Genomic DNA, 18,935 nt, shown 5'->3' on the forward strand with positions numbered 1-18,935 from the left:
TGGGAATAATATATATTTTTTTATTATTATTTATTTAGGATTTTTTTTTTTTTTTTTTTTTACACATGTGGAAAAAATTTTTTATTACTTTTTTACTTTGTCCCAGGGGGGGACATCACAGATCGATGATCTGATAGTGTGCACAGCACTCTGTCAGATCACCGATCTCACTTACATCGGTGCAGGCTTACCAGCGTCTGCTCTGAGCAGGCGCTCGGTAAGCCACCTTTCTCCCTGCAGGACCCGGATGCCGCGGCCATCTTGGATCCAGGACCTGCAGGGAGGAAGGAGGTAGGAGACCCTCGGAGCAACGCGATCACATCGCGTTGCTCCGGGGGTCTCAGGGAAGCCCGCAGGGAGCCCCCTCCCTGCGCGATGCTTCCCTATACCGCCGGCACATCGCGATCATGTTTGATCGCGGTGTGCCGGGGGTTAATGTGCCGGGGGCGGTCCGTGACCGCTCCTGGCACATAGTGCCGGATGTCAGCTGCGATAGGCAGCTGACACCCAGGCGCGATCGGCCGCGCTCCCCCCGTGAGTGCGGCCGATCGCGTATGACGTACTATCCTCCCGTCACCGGGAATTAAGTCCCAGGTCACCTTGACGGGATAGTACATCATACGGGATTAAGGGGTTAAGAAAGCAACTGGAACATTAATTGATCCTCACGGTACTATCAAAGGTATAAAATAATCCACACTATCTATAAAATAGAAACATGGTGAGAGAACACTTAGCTAAAATCATCTGGTCCAGATGAATTATATTCTAAGATACTGAAAGAGCTAGAATAGGAATTGCAGAATCACTAGCCAGAATCTTTGAAAAAACCTGGAGAGCAGAAGTTCCAGAAGTTTGGAGGAGGGCAAATGTTGTCCCTATCTTCAAAAAGGAAAGGAGATGAAGCTAGTAAATTATAGGCCAGTGAACCTTACTTCTATACTAGGGAAGATCTTTGAACAAATTATTAAACAGCATGTATGTAAGTAATTGGATAAGAATACAGTAATTAACCAGAGCTAGCATGGGTTTGTAGCAGACAAGCTATGCCAGACTGAAAAAGAAGCAATGGAATAAAACTGAAAGGGAGAAAATACAAATTAGATAATAGAAAACACTTTTTGACAGTGAGGGTGATTAATGAGTGGAACAGGCTGTCACAAGAGTTGGTGAGTTCTCCTTCCATGGAAGCTTTCAAACAGAGGCTGGACAGACATCTGTCTGGGATGACTTAGTGAATCCTGCATTGAGCAGGGGGTTTGAACACGATCCTTCCAACTCTAACATTCTATGAAGTACTGAAAAACCTGTACCGACTCACTAAATGATAGACACAAAAGAAACCCACACTTTATATGTCTCCATTATAGTCACCATGGAATCCTACAAATCTAGAAGAGACACCCACTCATCTGCCTACAGTAAACCATGAGCATGTATAGCATAATCTTAGAAATTCTAGTAACATAAATACATCAAGGTCAACAGACAAAGTTTATTGGTTTTGTCAAATAAAAAAAATTGAAAAATAACAATCGCTAAAAAAAAATGCTCAAACATTATTTCATGGATGTCTCTTGAAAAACCACCAAGTTTCAAATTCACATTTAATAGTATTTTTTCCTCATTTAATTAATTACTTCAGACACACGAGCCAGACACAATGATGTTCCTTTTCCCAACACATCCTATGCATTTCTGATAAATGGGAGAAGAATAGATGACCTGGCAGAAGGCTCACACAATAACATGTGATTTACAGGACACGAATGCAGCTATTGCAAGATTTATCTGACAGCCCCCTCTGATAGTAGCCTGCTAGGTATCCGATGGGATGATTTCTAGTCGGGAAAGTCTGCGACCAAGTAGCCATACACATTATTTATTTATTAGACGTTTTGGGCTGAAACCATTTTTAAATGATGCACTTCACAATGCATAGCCATAAATTTAGCTTTAAGCCTTGGAAGGAGGTAGTGTTATTGGAATGTATGTCAACCTGAATTAGGACGAGCAAAACAACACTTTTATCAAGCGGCCTTCAATGTGATGTGTATTGTTTCAAAAACTATATTCACGTCAAATAAACAAAAATCCTCTGTAGTAATATTACATGAAATATTTCTGAAATCCTTAGTGGAACAAGGCTGTCATAGCCAAAGTCGGGAAGAACAGAGCTCCGAGATAAAGCATTTACCGACATTTTTCTGCAGTTCGGTGTATTAAAATGTAAGAAAAGTCCTTTTACCACTAGTGCCCCTATATCTACATGTGCTCATACTATATTACTGCTGGTACTGCAGTAACAACATATGAAACAATAGAAAGCATCAGTAGGAACAAGAAGGTTGTTAGCCAATTCCCAGACATGCAATGAGCAAAGTGACAAATTCATGTTTTACATCAAGGGGGCAATGATTTTATCTTTCAGATTCAATCTTATGCAATGAACATGTAAAGAGGAACAGTCGGCAGGATATTCGACCTTTAACTAAATGCACGAGTGTAAAACCATTTTAATGCCAGTTATACATTCATACCTTGCTTCTAGTATTTCATTGGGGCATGTCTGAGAGATACATTGTTGAAGTTTTCATTGCAAGTGGCCACTAATGGCCTCCTAGTCTTTGACGGGTCAATTCTGTCATTCACTGGTCTCTCCTGTGCATTTTCATCAGAAGAGATGGCGAATGAGCATTAAGATCCTAAAGGCATTGTGACATCAATGGACTCTCAAGGTCATCAGGAGCTCACTGTGCATGCGCCACTGTTCCTCTCCTTCTGATGCGACGAACCCAGGCAATGATGACGCCTGTCCACAATCTCAGGTAAGTGGAGACAGGTCACAGAGGAAAGTGTCCGGGTCAAAGACTGGAGGTCAGCGGTGGGCAGGGAAAAGGGCGAGCACCACAGAGCTGGAATTGCAGTGTTCGAACCCTTGCACATGCAAATAAAACTTCAAGGGTGGATTTCTCAAAATGCACCAACAAGATACTACGATGAAGGGATTCACATAGTCAGCATTAAAGGGGTTTTACAATCATGTCTTTAGTTAGGCGTCAAATATCCAGCTAACAGATCCTCTATAGTAACAAATAGACTATAAATCTGAAGAGCTGATGTATTAAAGGTAAGGTACTGCGTTTATAGATCATTAATAAACTAATGTAATGTAGCATAACATGCTGTCATAACCAAGTTTTGATTGCATTTGAAACATATTTTGTATGTTATAGGAGTTTAAAGAAAGGACTGGGGGCTGACATCTTGGTTTCACAGTAGCAGCACGACACTATCAGTGTCATAATATGGCACCCCAGGGTCATACGAGATAACAGATGGACTCCGACTATCTATTGTAATAGAACGGTCACTGCTGTGAACTGGGCACACCTCTGTGGACTGCACAATTCACAGTAGGGGGAGTGTTCTGCTGTCATATTCATGGAGCCGTCGGATCTGCTAACATAAGCAGTACTGCTTGCAGCAGAACAGATCCTAGATTGACGGCTGAGGGGAGTAAAATGCAGGAGAAAAGTACGGACAGAATAGCAGAGACATTAAGGAGGAACAGTGTACCATTAGCATTATTGGAGCAGGAGCTGGAACAGGAGCTATCAGCTGCTCTGCAGGAGTTGTGATTCATCCCTCAGTAAGATAAGAAGGAGCTGCAGGTCTGCAGTTAATGACCAGACATTGTGGAGGCGGGGTGAGAGAATCCTGTAATCTGGGTGAGAGAAACTGATGGGAGAAAGAGAGACAGTAAAGGCCCCGTCTCACATAGCGAGATCGCTAGCGAGATCGCTGCTGAGTCACAAGTTTTGTGACGCAACAGCGACCTCAGTAGCGATCTCGCTATGTGTGACACGTACCAGCGATCAGGCCCCTGCTGTGAGATCGCTGGTCGTGTCAGAATGGCCTGGACCTTTTTTTGGTCGTTGAGGTCCCGCTGACATCGCTGAATCGGTGTGTGTGACACCGATCCAGCGATGTCTTCACTGGTAACCAGGGTAAACATCGGGTTACTAAGCGCAGGGCCGCGCTTAGTAACCCGATGTTTACCCTGGTTACCAGCGTAAATGTAAAAAAAAACAAACACTACATACTCACCATCTGTTGCCCGTCAGGTCCCTTGGCGTCTGCTTCCTGCTCTGACTGAGCCGCCGTAAAGTGAGAGCACAGCAGTGACGTCACCGCTGCGCTCTGCTCTCAGCTCTCACTGTACGGCGGCTCAGTCAGAGCAGGAAGCAGACGCCAAGGGACCTGACGGGCAACAGATGGTGAGTATGTACTGTTTTTTTTTTTTTACATTTACGCTGGTAACCAGGGTACACATCGGGTTACTAAGCGCGGCCCTGCGCTTAGTAACCCGATGTTTACCCTGGTTACCCGGGTGCTGCAGGGGGACTTCGGCATCGTTGAAGACAGTTTCAATGATGCCGAAGTCGTTCCCCTGATCGTTGGTCGCTGGAGAGAGCTGTCTGTGTGACAGCTCCCCAGCGACCACACAGCGACGCTGCAGCGACGCTGCAGCGATCAGCATCGTTGTCTGTATCGCTGCAGCGTCGCTGTGTGAGACGGGGCCTTAACTGCTGATGTTAGCAGATCCCAGGGCAGTCACCCACAAAATGGTGCTGCCCTGTGATGCTACTCTTCATTTTGCCCCAGGGATACTAGACCACTCAAAAAGGGAGGGAAATGGTAAAGTCAGCAGTTACTGCCCCAATTTTGCTGCTATCAGTAAAGCTGGCAAGTCTCACTATAGCTGTTTGAGGTCTAAAATGGAATATGCTCCCACTAGTGGTAAATAAATATAATTTGTAAGAAAATATATAATATTTTTCATATAGAAATGTTTGCAAATAGTGCATTAATACATTTTAATTACTATTTTAAGTACAAGAACACTGGTGACACCTTCCCTTTAAAGGGAACCAGTCACAATGGATAACATTAACATGCAGATATACTGTTTTTCTATAGCTTAATAGCATTAAAGGTGCCAAACTGCAGTACTAAATGCACAGCAAGTGGGAGAAAAAGAGCTTTATTTCTCCAGGGAGCCGCTGCCTTTCAGTCATACAGGTGTCATCTACTACAGTCACAGCTCATAGAACTGAGTGGTGTCTGAGTGCGCACCCCAACTTTTTGACAGCAAGCTAATGTATAAGAGAGCAGGCTAACAGTCCAAGTGTCAGAGAATGCACACAGCCGCCGCTCAGAGCTGTGAGCAGTAACTGTAGGCGCACTGGCATGACTGAAAGCCGAAGGCTCACGGGAGGATTAACATTCATTTTCTCTCAGGTGTTGCACTTTCAGTACAGCACCCAGGCAACATCCTGAATAGAGATGAGCGAATATGATCGGGTTCCTGCTTATTCGGCAAGCTATAGGGCTTAACGAATAAGCTGCAGAGGGATCCGGATACCTGGATTAGCTGTTCGGCGCTGCAGCTGCATGTGTCGCACAACACATGCATGGAGAGCCTGTATTCCTTCATACGGTGAAACAAAAGAACACCTTTGAAGATGCTTTGACCACAGTCCAACCATCACAATTTGTCCCTTATCCATTTCAGATGCCTCCAACTTCAAGAACAGGCTTGCTCACTTGTTGCCCAATATATGTATTACCCCTTCACAGGTTCAACTGTCTTGGGAAAATGTAATTCACTTCACCCATCAGTGATTTTAATGTTCTGAGTGATCAGTGTACGTACATCAATATGCAGATAGAAGGCCATCTGAGGAAAGATTCAGTCCTAAATGTGAAGACCTTTCTCAAACAAGTATAATGGTATTTTCTAATACCTTGATAACCTGTCCTTGACAGTGAGGTGGTGGGTGAGCAAAACTAAACAGTTGACAATGTGAAACACCAATCCTCCATCACGCTGTCTAGTGACCGCTGCCAAATACTGCAGATCCGATCCCAATAGGAGCCAATATGCAGTACCCAGCTGCCATATCAGTGTGACGGAGGAGTGGTCTTCTGCTCCATGCAGGGCCGCCATCAGGGTATTACTGCCCTGACTGGCGTATGGGGCCCGGTGGGCAGAGGGGGCCCGCATCGGGCCCCGTCTCATCTGCTCACCGGGCCCCCCCTACAGGCGCTGCAGCACGCTATTGATGTGCGGACCCGGGCCCGCACGTCATTAGTTAACAGCCGCCAGCCAATTGGAGGCTGGCGGCTGACTTAACGTCATTATCAGCAGCCGGGGAGTGCGCGCTTCACCTGCGTAGAGGGAGTTAGCTTCGCCCGCTGCAGGAGCGCGGCCAGGTAAGAACGATAATTTTTTATTTTTTTTCCCCGAGAGCGGTGATCCAGGGGGCCCCGGGGCAGAGATGCTGGACACGCTGGGGGCAGAGATGCTGGAGACGCTGGGGGCAGAGACGCTGGAGACGCTGGGGGCAGAGACGCTGGAGACGCTGGGGGCAGAGACGCTGGAGGCAGAGACGCTGGAGACGCTGGGGGCAGAGACGCTGGAGATGCTGGGGGCAGAAATGCTGGAGACGCTGGGGGCAGAAATGCTGGAGATGCCGGGGGCAGAAATGCTGGAGACGCCGGAGGCAGAAATGCTGGAGACACCGGGGGCAGAAATGCTGGAGACGCCGGAGGCAGAAATGCTGGAGACGCCGGAGGCAGAAATGCTGGAGACGCTGGGGGCAGAAATGCTGGAGACGCTGGGGGCAGAAATGCTGGAGACGCTGGGGGCAGAAATGCTGGAGACGCTCACAGCAGCAGAATAGAGATACGGGAATGATTGGAGACACGGGGCAGAATGAAAGACATGGTGGCATGATTGGAGACACTGGGGGCAGGATTGGAGACAGATCGTGCAGGATCATGGGGCAGGATGGATACGATGGAGACAGATGGGGCAGGATGGGGAGATCATATGGGGCAGAAAGGATAATCATGAGGGCAGGATGCGAGAACATATGGCTGGAGCCAGGAATGAGACACACGGGGGCCAGGATGGGGGATATTATTACCATAGGGGCTAATTAAGGGATATTATTACTGCAGTGACGTATTTATTTTATTTTTTGAGTATACTGTTTTAAATGGGGGAGCTGTCCTGTTACTGTGTAGTGATACTATGTCACCTTTTTTTTCTTCATGTGGTGTAATGTAGAAATTGGGAAAAGTTAAGTAATGTGTTCTGCAAGCGGATCTCGAGATAATTGTTATTTCCTGCAGAGACAAGTCCTGGCTGGAAGAAGTGATGGCGGTCTGTGCTGGATGAAAGATTTAGGACTTCACCTAGAGACGGCACTGGTGAGTCAGTGTGTTACCTATACACTAACACTATACACTGTATACTATATACAGAGCTCCTGTGTATAATGTCACCAGTGATCACTATATTAACTATACATTATATACAGAGCTCCTGTGTATAATATCACCAGTGATCACTATTACCTGTACACAGACACTGCATACTAAGTACAGATTTCCTGTGTATAATGGCACTTATGGTGATGGTATTGTGTTTTTGTTTTTTGTTGTTTTTTTTTATTACTGATTAGTATTGTAGTATTCGGTCACTGTGTGTTGGTAATATGTGGTCTGGTCATGGTGCGGTGGTATTTGTTCCTTGTATGTGCTATTTGGTCACTGTGGTAATAATATAGTGTCTGGTCATGGTACGGAGGTATTTGTTCCTTGTATGTGATATTATTCGATCACTGTGGCGGTAATATGTGGTCTTGACATGGTGTAGCAGTATTTGTTCCTTGTATGAGATATTATTGGTCATTTTAAAAATTGAAAAATAAAAATAAATTGTATTGGATATTTTAACAAATATTTAATAGGTTACAGCAGAGTAGGACCCGGCCAAAAGTGTCTACCGTGTTATGGCGGCGGCTTAAAAAATCTTTTGGCCAAAACAAAAGCTGACGGTTATATGTGTTTTCTGGTGATGGGAACTGTTAATGTGTGATAGGTAAGAAGTGGAGTTTTTCCAAGAGAGAGCGGTGGGACTGTGGACAGTTCAAGGGGTGGAGCGTGGAGGCGGGGCTGGGGTGGAGCCTGGGCGGAGTCTCAAGGGGGCCCCGAAAAATTTGCCAGCATGGGGCCCCGAAATTTCTAGTGGCAGCCCTGGCTCCATGCATGGTTTACATCCTTAAGCTCTTGGAGGTGGTAACAGCTTATCAGTGGGGGCTCTGGGGGTCGGACACCTACTAATTGAATATTGATGACCAATGCTAATGATAGGTCGTCACTCAATGTAGTGGAAAACCACTGTAAATTAACTTTTGCAAAAAGCAGAACATTCATGTACTGTGGCCATATAGAGCTCAGACAACGCACCGCTCACCATTGAAATGCTTCATATAACATTGTAATAACCCACTCATACTTTGCCTTCTATATATTACAAAATATAACCCAAATCAGGGACAAACATCATGAAAGTCGATCGGCCACCTCAGATAACTTTTCAGACCAAACTGCTCAAGAAGAACAACAGTATTTCTGGCCAATATATGGCATGTAAAAATGAGTGTGGCCCTCTGTCATCTCTCTCAGACCTAGTGGATGAAGTTTAGCTGTGTGTACTGTGTATGGGAGACAGATGGATTCTTGCTTTTACTTATCTGAGCACATAGACAGAAGCTGCAACATACATGAAATGATAGCTCAGAAATAAACTCCCTCTCACTTGCTTTATTTATTTAGCGTCAATCCGAATTGTGCACATACAAAGGAATAAGTGCAGGATTTCAGTATTCTAGACCTTAAGGATTATTATTGCCGTATCACAAGGGGACGCGTAAACAACTCCGACTCGGTGGATTATTTAATTAGGAGAAGATAGCACAGCTTATTCCTTTACTTCATCACATCCGTAAGACATGACAAATGTGAAAAGTTTCACAGAACATTAGTACATGTTAACTTTGCAAAGCCACCTTATTATTTATGTGATTAAAATCCAGTTTTTGACCTGATCTCTCGATCTTTGGCACTCAAACCCTTCCATCACTTTAAAAAAAATTAATTAGAATTTTAGCAGCAGAATACCACTTCCTACCTTATCAGAGCCCACCCCTCCCAAAAAAGCAGAAAGCCAATCCATCAAATTCAAGCAGCCCCCTCCCAGTTTCTGCAAGTCATTGAGCAGACATTCAATTTCATATATCTCTACGTTTCATACAGCCAAAAGACAGTTCACTTCTTAACAAAATGAATCACTTTGGTGACCGCCACTATGACCTCTTTGAATAAGGAAAATTGTAAGTGAAAAATGTAATTATCACTACAACAAGCCTTAAGCATCTGGAGCCAATTCTAGGCCCATGCTTTTATCATTCACACTTCCAATCTGCCAACCAAGAAGGCTGGTGTTACTTCATTACATACAGTGTATCTCCAAGATTTCTTTGAAGAAAATACAGCTTTTCTAACAACTATTTCATATGCAGCATTGCAAGATTACACAAACAATGACATGTATGATGATTTGATGCATTAGTGGGGGATATTTACTTTGCAGACAATTCTTCAAAAATCTGAAAATAATGCAGATTTCAATGGTACAAACAACCGAGCAATGTTATGTTCATGCCCCTATTGTACTTCTAAAAAGACTGTCACATGATTCATACTGCTCAAACTAAGGGCAGCATTAATCAGAGCCCGGCTGCAGCATTAAACGTGTACTTTGTACTCTGAAACATTGCAGCGTTATAGAGAAACAGTTGAAAGTGTGGTTATGGATGGGGTGACCAGTCAGAGGTATGGTCCTGCCGGCTTCACACCAGTCAGACTGACAGGTCTCACCCTATACACACAGTGAGACCTATCAGTCTAGCCAACTGGGTGAAAAGAAGCCAGAGACCTGCTTCATCTCAGCTTCACACTAGGTTGTTCTCTGCAACGCACAGACTTCAGAGTAAAACAAATGTTTGTAAACCAGGAGCCGGTTTTTGATTGTGGTTCAGGCAGCAAGAACTATGTGACTATGTATGGGCCAGTACCTAAAGTGTCTTTTCTAAACATTTACCTTTACACCTTAACCAATTTTGTAACTGGCTTTATAATACAATTACCTTACACCTCTTTATCTAATCGCTGAATGTGAGATATATATGGATAGAGAGAGATAGATACTAGATGGTGGCCCGATTCTAATGTATCAGGTATTCTAGAATATGTATGTAGTGTATTTATGAAGTAAACGTGAGTGAACTACGTGGCACTGTGACTGACAGAACTTGTCCAGTAAACGTGACTGAACTACGTCGCGCTGTAAGTGGGGGTTAAATTCCGAGCCAATATCGATGATTGGTCGTGGCCGGCTGGCGTGACCAATCAGCGACGCGGGATTTCCGTTACAGACAAAATTAGACGATTATATGTAGATAATTGCCAATCAGATCTGTCACAGCTTCCGGCGATTGTGTCGCTACCACAATCCACCACGCCGGAAGTAGCCGACCGCCATATTAGAGTACCCAAGTGATGGGTATTCCAATATGGCACCAGCTGGTGGTACTGGGCGCTTGCTTAGTACCATATCATACTCACCTACTCCCGGCACGTCTCTGCATGTCCCTGCTTCTCCGGCGCCGGCAGCTTCTTCCTGTGTTCAGTGGTCACGTGGTACCGCACATTAAAGTAATTTATACGGACACGACTCCACTCCCATAGGGGTGGAGCCACATATTAATTACTGTAATGAGCTTTACGATGTGACCGCTGAACATAGGAAGAAGCTGCTGGCGCCCGGAGTCCATCTGTCAGTGAGAAGCAGGGACCGCGCCGGGAGAAGGTGAGTATATCGGGGGAGGGTGAGCATTCCGATATTCACCTGTCCCCATTCCCCGCAGCGCGTCGCTCCGTCTTCTGCATCCTCTGCCTGTGACGTTCAGGTCAGAGGGTGCGATGACGCATTTAGTGTGCACGCCGCCCTCTGCCTGAACAGTCACTGCAGAGGATGCGGAAAACGGAGCTCAGGACAAGAGGTGAGTATGTCTTTTTTTTTTTTTTTTTTTTTTTAATCGCAGCAGCAGCATATGGGGCACATGTTTCTATGGAGCATCTTAAGGGGCCATAATCAAACTCTATGCAGCACTATAAGGGGTAAATGTTTCTATGGAGCATCTTATGGGGCCATTATCAACCTTTATGAAGGTATGGAGCATCCTATGGGGCCATAATTAACCTTTGTGCAGCATTATATGGGACATATTTTTGTATGAAGCATTTTATGGGGCCCATCATAAACTTTATGGAGCATTATATGGGGCATATTTTATTATAGAGCATCTTATAGGGTCCATCATGAACTTTATGGAGCATTATATGGGGCGTATTTTGTATGTATCGCTTGGGGACGAGAGATTCTCAGTGCTGCAAAGCCTGCCCCCATCGGGACGTCACCACCCTCCCGATGCGATAGCATCAGGCCTCATCGAGTATATATAGATAGAGATATATATATATCTCTACTTTTTTTTTTTTTTTTTTTTTTTTTAATTCCCTGTGATGTTTTGATGGATAGTAGTCTCGAACAGAACACCGCCAGAGGCCTGAGCTGCACTCACTTATCTTTAGGATGCCATTATAGGATAGAACTGCAGTTATTTATTACGATTTCTTGCATTGAGACCCACTGAAAAGGTCATGGCGATAGATTCTGTGGGAATGTGGGTGCACCACTGCCCCACAGCTTGTAGCACCACCCTCAGACATTAGGGGCAGTGCTGACATCACTGACTGATTTTAATCACTGCCCCTTATGACTATTCGTTTGAGGGCGATGATAAAAGCTGTGGGGCAGCATTGGCGTCACTCAGTGCTTTTAGCTCCGCCCTGCAAAGTGGAAGCCCCTTGATGACATCCTGTTCCAGGAGGGGCAATAGATGCTGCAAGAAAAGGAGAGCAGCCCCAGCCTCTTGAAATGTCATGTTTCAGACTCCTATCAAATGAAACCTAACAGGTATTGAAGTATAAAAAAAAAAAAAAAATAGAAATTAGTCCTACCGGTAATTGTATTTCCAGCTCTACAAGCACTGCTCTAGCAAACTTAGCTCCCCAAGGATATTCTGCTAGTGGGTACTCAAAAAATGCGCTGAGACAAAGATCTGTACTCAGCATGCCAGGCTTTAATCCTTTCTTGAACCCTAGCTGGAGGAACTCTAGAATCTTGGGGATATCAGGTTGGGCCGTACCCCCCTATGGATTCTTCGACATAGGAGCAAAATTACTTCCACACTTTACAGTAGATGGAAAAGACTACTGGTTTCCTACTTGCCTGCATAGTTGTTATTACTCTGATAGTACGTTAGACGTTAGGATCTGCCTCTCAAGATCTGGGCTGTCAGGCATAGGAAGTGTATATCTTGATGCATGAGTGGACCTTGGGACAGAAGGTTGTATCTCTCTGTAGTGGAAATTGGATAGTCTATGGCCATGTGCCTTAGTAACGGAAACCACCCCTTTTTGGGCAACAGATAACTGTGGCTTGTCTTCTTGTATCTTTCTTAGGACCTTTAAGATCAAAGGAAAGGGAAGAAACGCATATAGGAAAAGATCTACGAATGGGGTACTCCATCTGAGTTAGTTGATGAAACACTTCAGAGTTCAGTTCCCATTCGAAAGACCTAACTGTCTTCCAGCTGAGAAAATCCGCCACTTCATTTTCAAAATCTTTTAAGTGTACTGCAGAAATGAAATGAATGGTCTTCTCCACCCACTGATCCATCCACCAATAGATATTCATCCCACTAGAGCCTGCAGAATATGAACTGCCTAATATCATAGAAAGGAAACGGTTGTGGTGTTTACTGTAAACGTTATCTATAACGTAACCCCTCTTCTCATGTACAACACCATGGAATTAATGGCACTATATAAATAATAATAATAATGACCTCTGAGAACATTTGGACACTGCTGGAGCATTTCCCATATCTCTCATAATTCTCTATAATTGGAGGACCTTCTGCGATCATATGGTGACCATGCACCCTGACGGTATTGACCCTCTGCCTATTGACCCTCTACCTATTTGGCTTGAGTCAGTGGTAACTTAAATGTGGATAGGATCCATGGTACTCCTTCCTGGAGCTTCCTTGAGGACATCCACAATAACAGAGAGGATCTCAGGTCTGCAGAATATGTTCATTTTCTTGTCTAGACCGGACAGATGTCTGTTCTAGGCAGACAGAATTGGTCTTTGAACTTCTCTTGAGTAGGCTTGACTCCCTGAAACACTTTCTGATGCAAGAAGCCATTAATCCCAGGATCCTCGTAGCATACCTGATTGAGACTGTTTTCTTTCTCTGGAAGGTTTGAATTCTGTTTCTGATCTCTTCCCTTTTTGTAGTGGGAAGAGAAGATATGCCATGACCCGAGTCGAGGAGGACCCCCAAGAATACTTTTTGTGTAACCGAATGTAATCAGACTTCCCCCAGTTCATGCACCATCCAAGATCTTTTAGTGAGCAGATAGTTGGGGGAGATATTGATAGAGATAGCCGCTGAATATTTTTTGATAACACTGTCTAGTATTACAGCTCTACCACAGTGAATGGGGCGAAGCTTTAACATAAGAATACTTCATAGATTACATATTAAAGGGGTTGTGCCGTTCGATCTGACATGCAGCAGTGCCTCTCCTAGAGAAAGATTTCTGCACAAACCCAAGAATAAAGTGGAGGCATATGTTTATTGCTGGCTGGATTAAGCTACCAACCACTAACTATGAGGGCCACCATACACATTAGTATATTTTGGATTCCTTGCACAGACTTTCACAATAAACTTTTCGATTCAACTTTGATTGTTGTCAAGACAGAATTTTTTTTTTCCCCTTTTCAAAAAACGTTACCTTTTGTTCCCTTCCCTTAAAAGGAACCTGTCATCCAATAACGTTGCTAACCTGCAGATATGGGGTTAATCCGCAAGTTAACAGCTTTATGATGCTGTCGATGCCTGCACGCAGCCGAATGCAGCGGGGATAAAATGATCTTTGTTCTCCCCGCCAGTATTCGGTATACAGTCATAGGGGCGGGGCTGTTTCAGTCACTGCTCTGAGAATACAAAGCGGCCGCTGGAACCGCAACCCTGGCTGACACACTCTACATTGCGGCTGGCTGTCAGTCAGGGCCAAAGGCGCGGTTACTGCGGACACTGAACCGCTGCCCCTCCCTTATGACCGAATACCAAATGCTGGCAGGGAAAAAAAGATAATTATCTCCCGAATGCATTCAGCTGCGTGCAAGTACCAGACAGCATAATAACGCTGCAAACCTGCAGATTAACCACATACATGTGCATCTCACAAAATTAGAATATCAGAGTTACCGTATATACTCGAGTATAAGCTGACCCGAGTATAAGCAGAGACCCATAATTTTGCCACAAAAAACTGGGAAAACTTAATGACTCGAGTATAAGTCCAATACAATGCTGCACAAATGCTGATTATGGCCACATAAGATGCTCCATAGACACATTTGCCCCATATAATGCTGCACAAATGCCCATTATGGCGCCATAAGGTGCTCCATAAAGATATTTGCCCCATATAAAGCTCCACAAACGTTGATTATGGCCCCATAAGATGCTCCATACAGACATTTGCCCCATATAATGCTGATTATGGCCCCATAAGATGATCTATAAAGATATTTGCCCCGTATAATGCTCCACAAATGTTGCTTATGGCCCCATAAGATGCTCCATACAGTCGTTTGCCCCATATGCTGTTGCTGCGATAAAAAAAAAAAAAAATCACATACTCACCTCTCAGGCTCAAGGCACTTGCTATATTCACCTGTTCCTCAGTCCACCGCAGCCGGGCGCCGCTGTGTCTTCCATACTCTGCACTGACGATCAGGCAGAGGGCGCACACTAATCGCGTCACTGCGCCCTCTGACCTAAGCGTCAGGGCAGCTGACGGGGAAGACGCGGCGGCGGAACGGGGAGCATGTGAATATCGCGCACTGCGTTATACTCGCCTGCTCCTGGCGCGGTCCCTGGTTTCCCCTATGCCGCAGCTTCTTCCTGTAGTGAGCGGTCACATGGTACCGCTCATTACAGTAATGAATATGCAGCTCCACTCCACTCCCATAGGGGTGGAGCTGCATATTCATTACTGTAATGAGCGGTACCATGTGACCGCTCACTACAGGAAGAAGCTGCGGCGCCGGGGGAACCAGGGACCGTGCCAGGAGCAGGTATTATTACTATTACACAGCTGCTACTCCCCCTCCCCTGCCGACCCCTGGGTATGACTCGAGTATAAGCCGAGAGGGGCAATTTCAGCCTAAAAAAATGGGCTGAAATTCTCGGCTTATACTCGAGTATATATGGTAATTTATTTCAGTTCTTCAATACAAAAAGCGAAACTTGTATTATATAGAGTCATTACAAACAGAGTGGTCTATTTCAAGTGTTTCTTTCTGTTTATGTTGATGATTATGGCTTACAGCCAATGAAAACCCAAAAGTCATTATCTCAGTAAATTAGAATACTTTATAACACCAGCTTGAAAAAATTATTTTAAATTCCGAAATGTTGGCCTATTGAAATGTATGTTCAGCGAAAGCACTCAATACTTGGTTGGAGCTCCTTTTGCATCAATTACTGCATCAATGCGGCGCGGCATGGAGGCGGTCAGTCTGTGACACTGCTGAGGTGTTATGGAAGCCCAGGTTGTTTGATAGCTTTTGCTCGTCTGCATTGTTGGGTCTGGTGTCTCATCTTCCTCTTTACAATATCCCATAGATTCTCTATGGGGTTAAGGTCAGGCGAGTTTGCCAGCCAATCAAGCACAGTGATACTGTTGTTTTTAAACCAGTAAATGGTACTTTTGGCAGTGTGGACAGGTGCCAGGTCCTGCTGGAGAATGAAATATCAATCTCCAAAAAGCTTGTCGGCAGAGAGAAGCATGAAGTGCTCTAAAATTTTGTTGGTAGATGGCTGCGCTGACTTTGGTCTTTATAAAACACAGTGGACCTACACCAGGAGATGACATGGCTCCTCAAACCATCACGGATTGTGGATACTTCACACTAGACTATGGAAATCAATGTCCCAGAGTCTGGAGGAAGAGTGGAGGGGCACACAACCCAAGCTGCTTGAGGTCTAGTGTGAAGTTTCCACAATCAGTGCTGGTTTGGGGAGCTGTATCATCTGCTGGTGTAGGTCCACTGTGTTTTATCAAGACCAAAGTCAGCACAGCCGTTTAAGAGGAAATTTTACAGCACTACATGCTTCCCTCTGCCGGCAAGCTTTTTGGAGATGGAAATTTCATTCTCCAGCAGGACTGGGCACCTGTCCACACTGCCAAAAGTACCAATATCTGGATTAAAAACAACAGTATCACTGTGCTTGATTGTCCAGCAAACTCGCCTGACCTTAGCCCCATAGAGAATCTATGGGGTATTGTCAAGAGTAAGATGAGACACCAGACCCAACAATGCAGATGAGCTGAAGGCTGCTGTCAAAGCAACCTGGGCTTCCATAACACCTCAGCAGCACCACAGGCTGATCTCCTCTATACCACGCTGCATTGATACAGTAATTGATGCCAAAGGAACCCCAACCAAGTATTGCATGCATTTCCTAAACATACATTTCAGTAGGCCAACATTTCGGATCTTAAAATAATTTTTTTCAAGCTGGTGTTATAAAGTATTCTAATTTACTGACAATGACTTGGGTTTTCATTGGCTGTGAGCCATAATCATCAACATTAACAGAAATAAACACTTGAAATAGATCACTGTTTGTAATGACTTTATAATATAAGCTTAACTTTTTGTATTGAACAAATAAATTAACTTTTTGATGATTTTCTAATCTTGTGACATGCACCTGTATCTGCAGGTTAACAGCGTTACTTTTGGTCACAGGTTTCCTTTCACTACTATTAGAAAATGTGTCCCATGTGATGCATAATAATGGGTTAAATAACAACAAAACTCTAGACCTGTTATTGCTGCCAATATGGTGCACTTGTATATGGGCTTCCGCTTCCAGGGACCTCAAGTGAGTCAAAAAATGAATGTGATCACTTAAGCTAATTAGCGTCCATAGATTGGCTGCAACAATAACCTGAAAATAGGAAGCAAGGAAGGAATACAGAATAATGGGGATCCAACAGGTAGGGAAGTATGAAATTCTGTTTGTTTTTTTAAGAACTGCCAAGGGCCTATTTTGTTGTCTTAGTTAAGATTTTATTCATCGTTCCATAGGGTATTTGTTGATCTGATGGAGAAGTATCAATGCTGCAACCAATTAATGGGAAATTGCAGAGTATATTAGCAGAGCCAATGAGCTGTGTGATTGGCTGCAGCAATTATGAAAACTGTAGACATTAAAGCTCAATGCTGCAGCCAATCTACAAAGAAAGGAGCACTGGTATGAAGGCACCACTGGACACAGGAAGAGTAACCACTCTTAAATTATAAAGACTTCACCCTATGTCAGAGTAATATTTTCAAAAAGGGACTCCGCTGAAAATTATTTTAGTCATACGTAACTGCATTAAGAGAAACGTTATTCAAAGATACTTTTCACATCTCTTCGAGAATTTAGCTTTCCAACCTACACGAATAGTAGTTTTAATTATTACTACATCATTGGTTCTAATTAAATAAATTTTTATATGCAAAATGGTGTCAATTGTTAGAAAATGTGTTTACATCAGAAAGTGAACACACTGTACTTGGATAAACTGAGCTTTCTATGAAATGCTTCACTATGACCCGAGATTACAATAATAAGCTCACTAGAAGTATCACTACTTCTTGATACTTTATTGAAAAATCCATTAGGAATAATCTCCTCAAGTAATTGCTCTTATTGCGCTTTATTGACAATGTGCATCATCGATTCCTCGCACCTTCTATGATTCCTTCATTTGTATTCATGAAATGTCTATCAGGCCAGTCCAAATAAATTTGGTAGCATGAGCAGCAACTTGAAACAAATCAATGGAAAGAAACATTAATTTTGCATTATCCGCATTCATGGGGATGGATAGCCATGCTGGCTGCAAATGAAGGTCAAAGGTTTGTCAGTGGGTCAGAACCCTTGACCTACAGACTGATACTCTTCACATTAAAAAAGCTATTCTAACCCACCCAATGACAAGATTTACAAGCAAAATGATAGCAAAAGGAACAGCTTATTTTAAAAGATACTAGAGCTCAATAAAACCATTTTCCTTTAATTACAGGAAAAAAATGGTGCAGTGTAGAACAAAGGTTAAATGAATTGTTCCCAATGGCAGAGGTCATTCAGGGTATATAACGCTGCTTTACATATTTGTTCTCCATTACATAATACAGCCAAGTGAATATATATTATTTTTTACCCACTTTATCATTACAAATTAAAAAAACAAACAAACTTGTTTTAAAAATGTTTTAATTAACGCAACCTTGTAGGGTTCACCCCCTATACCTACCTCTACTTATTGGAGGTAATCACAAACAGGAGCATTAAATTATACATCCTTCCCCCCTACACCCCCAATTTGTATGTAGGTTTGTCTGCAAGCTCATTTATTAATACCCCTTTGTACCAAGGCCAGTTGAACATGAATCAACAACTTTACAAAGGGAACCAGTCCGGCAATTCATGCTACCCAAACTGCGGTCAGCACGAGTTAGATGGTGGCCGTACGATTGTACCTAGGTATAATATACTCTGAAACTCTCCAGAGAAAACATACTTTGAAGATCCAGCCACGGGCCATAGCCAGAGAGGACACTAGACTGGCTTCGCCCACGGCGGCTTTACTAGCACTGCTGCAGACAACTCACCGGTCTCTCCCAATGTACACACAAGGGAGAGACCCATCAACACATGCAGCAGTGCTGGGAGGGGGCAGCCGGGAGCAACAATGGACTAGTCTAGTCTCCAGCTGGATCTTCAAAGTACATTATCTATGAAACTCTGGAA

The 18,935-nt window shown here is 43.9% G+C and overlaps 1 protein-coding gene across 1 annotated transcript in view; it reads right to left on the reverse strand.

The window, feature by feature from the left end:
- The window catches only part of LRBA (LPS responsive beige-like anchor protein), a 749,089-nt gene that overhangs the window by 525,573 nt on the left and 204,581 nt on the right, over positions 1–18,935 (reverse strand). The window lies entirely within an intron of this gene.

Source organism: Ranitomeya variabilis, chromosome 1, assembly GCF_051348905.1.
Source record: "Ranitomeya variabilis isolate aRanVar5 chromosome 1, aRanVar5.hap1, whole genome shotgun sequence".
NCBI classification, from domain to species: domain Eukaryota; kingdom Metazoa; phylum Chordata; class Amphibia; order Anura; family Dendrobatidae; genus Ranitomeya; species Ranitomeya variabilis.